Genomic DNA, 3,492 nt, shown 5'->3' on the forward strand with positions numbered 1-3,492 from the left:
TTCACATAATGACTGTTCAGTTAATGACTTTCTGTCAAAAGTGTTTTTAAAAAGGTGTACCTGTTTTTAATGATTTTTTTAAACAATGAAACTTTTTCCCCAAAACACACAAAAAATGTACTATGTAAACTGGCATTTTGATGTTATGATTTTAAGCAAAGATACATGTAAAAACAAGTTTCTAGTCAGAAATCATCATGTAGAATGTTTGAATTTTATATCCTTTTCTCCACCCCTCGTCTTTATTTTTCTATTTCCTTTTTTCATATTCCCAATTATTTTGCATATGGATATTGTTATTGATTTCTAGATATACATTTTTAACTCATAAGCATAAATAAAATAATAAAAACATTTTTATAGGTATGGAATTAGTACTACTTATGTATAATGTGCATCCTTATTTTTTCCTCACAAATTTGGGGAAAAGAGTATGCATTATACACAGCAAAATATGGTATATTATATACACTTTTATATCTATTTATTCTATAAGAGAAAAGCTAACCTTCCCTGGTACTGAAGTACAAGTGAAATTTCACCCATGGGTCCTTAATACAGAGGAAATAATGTGATGAACTTGATGATGTTCTCAATGAAATTCTGACACCAAGAGTTTTCATGTGGGTCATACTAATAGGTGTCCTTCCACATAAGCCAAAGACATAACATCCAAATATAATTCAATATAAATTAAGTTCATGAGATGTAAGACAATGTAGTTTAAGTACATTATTCAATTATCTGATAGCCATACACACACACACACACACACACACACACACACACACACACGCACTGAATAGATATATGCACACTGAACATATATATACCTATATAAACATATATACATCTATATACCTATATAGATAGATAGATAAATAGATATGTATATAGGTGTATATATATATATAGATATAGATATATAGATATATTGATAGATATACAGTGTATTGGGTTACTGCCTATATACTTTTTAAAAATTCATTGATTTGAATTATGTGAAATCTATTTAAACACGTAGTTCCATTAGTGGATATAGTTATTAAAAAAAAACAACTTTTCAAAATGATATAAAGTGACACATTCTGCACCTTGGGCGTTCACGTCACTTGCTGCCTATTTTGCACAAGCGCTGTGTGAGCACTGAGCATATAACAGTTGACCAGAGTGCGGAGGTTGTTACCTACTTGGAGCTGTGGAGGCTAGGGAAGCAATGAACAGAAAAGCACATACAACAAAACAATTAAGACTGTGTGACAAGAGCTAAAAAAAGGGAATCAGAAGGGCTCTGGTAGGGAGTGCTTCCTAATCACCACTTGAAAGAGATTAGTCAGCACTGGTGGACAGAGGCTGAGAGGGAACCCCGAGATTCTTAGGAAGTTGTCTACTTTCTGGTCGGGGAAGGCCGGGAAAGTTTGGGGGCTGGCGGGTTCATGGCGACCTCTGGTGGCAACCGGGGCCTAGTTGAGCCCAGCCGCCCCTCAGGACCCAAATGCGGGAGCTTCAAATTTCTTCTGTGGAGCTGGGGTTTGGGGCAGTGGCCGGAGCTGCTCCCTGACGGCTCCCTGATGGTTGAGGTCCAAATGCTGCTTGCTTCCAGCAGGGAAAAGGTGTGCTCTCCGCCCTTATCTTTTCTGTGCTTCTGGATGTGATAACTTCCTGCAAGGCGTGTGCACAGACAACTCCACCCCCAGGTGGTTTGAACTGTGAGCTCCTTGTAATCCTGGTGAAGAATTTCGCTTTCCTCGAGTTTATGACGCTTGGGATTTCAAGAATTGGAGGTTTATGCAATTTGAGACCGGTCAACACTGTGCCGAGTTCGGAGTGCTGAAAGACAGAGATTAAAATGGCTTCCAGAGAAAAGACAGAGACAAGCAAGTTAAAGCAGAATTTAGACGAGCAGTTGAATAGAGTAATGCAGCAATTACGAGATCTGGAGGAATGCAGAGAGGAACTTCATACGGATGAACATGAAGAAACCGAAAAGGAAACTCTGGAGCAAGTAAGTGAATTTAATGATTCACTGAAGAAAATTATGTCTGGAAATATGACTTTGGTAGATGAACTAAGTGGAATGCAACTGGCTATCCTGGCTGCCATCAGCCAGGCCTTTAACACACCAGAGGTCATCAGACTGTTTGCAAAGAAACAACCAGGTCAGCTTCGAACAAGGTTAGCAGAGATGGATAGAGATCTCATGGTAGGAAAGCTGGAAAGAGACCTGTACACACAACAGAAAGTGGAGACACTAACAGCTCTCAAGAAACTCAGCGAGAAGCTGAATGCAAATGATGAGGCCTTCTTGTCAGCAAATGCAGGTGCTATCCTTAGCCAGTTTCAGAAAGTCTCCACTCACCTTGGCTCTGGAGACAAAGTTCTTGCTTTGGCAAATTTTGAGGTTGAAAAACAACAAAAAAAATGATAGTGTGGAACCTTGGGACAGTGATAATCTTCTTGTAAATGGCATCTTTCTGCTGCAGATTTTGAGTCATTGCAAAGAAATCGAGAGATTCATAAAGTGCACTAATCACCTAAAAAAAAGGTTATTAATGAAAAACATACTCGAGGCTTCTGTTTGTGCCCTTCATCCTTGTGCTTTGTGTAAGGCTGTCTGCTTAAGGGATCCTGCACTTGGGATGGAGGGACTCACTGGACTTGATTCATCACATTTGTCTGTGTAAGAGAGAACAGAAAACAGTGTCTCTGACTTTTTATTAAGGCTCCTTGTTTTCAAGTACTGATAGTAAATGAAAAGATGTGGAAAAAAAATTTTTTTAAATATTTAAAAAAATAAAGAGATTAGTCAGGAAAGGATTCCCCATGATGAAATGTAAAAGATAAAGCAGATAACCATACTCAGTATCAGAAGAGTGCTTACCTAGTTTTGTCTCTAAGTTGCGAAAGGACTTGGCCTATCTGAGAAACTCAAGGATGGTATGGGAGTAATGTAGGGAAGCAAGATAACCAATATAAAATGAAGTTGGAGAGATGATCGGGAATAAGATAATAGAAGGAATTGTAGGCTGTCACTAGGAGTTTAGATTTTTACTAAAATCAGGTACAATGTTTATATTTTAAACAAGGGGGTGATCTGAATTATGGTTTGTAGAAGACCCTCTGGTTGATACATGTCTACTGTTGCAAGAACAGTAATGGTGTGATAGTGACTAAGTTGGAGGGTATTGTAGTGGTCCAAGCAAACATCTGCCAGTAAATTCCACTTGAGTGCTGAGAGCAGAACTACAATACATTTAAGATGTGTATGGGGGTCAGAATTGAGAGGACTCACTGACAAATTAGATGTTGCAAATGGAAGAAAATAATCAAGCATGGGAAAGAAAGGAAGAGTTTTGGTGGGGAGGGGGTGTTTTAGAATCAAAAGCACCATTTGGAATATGCCAAATTTGAGATGTCTACAAAGCCTCTGAAAGAAGACTTCATGTAGGTATGGATGAAAAAAGGGGTTCTCTGGAAAGTCACCTCACAGGG

At 38.4% G+C, this 3,492-nt stretch overlaps 1 pseudogene; it reads left to right on the forward strand.

Moving 5' to 3' along the window:
* The first annotated feature begins 1,841 nt into the window (after nucleotides 1–1,841).
* On the forward strand, nucleotides 1,842–2,425 carry LOC109375204 (protein LZIC pseudogene; annotated as a pseudogene).
* The last annotated feature ends 1,067 nt before the right edge of the window (nucleotides 2,426–3,492 follow it).

The sequence above is a fragment of the Hipposideros armiger genome, unplaced genomic scaffold (assembly GCF_001890085.2).
Source record: "Hipposideros armiger isolate ML-2016 unplaced genomic scaffold, ASM189008v1 scaffold_912, whole genome shotgun sequence".
Lineage (NCBI taxonomy): Eukaryota > Metazoa > Chordata > Mammalia > Chiroptera > Hipposideridae > Hipposideros > Hipposideros armiger.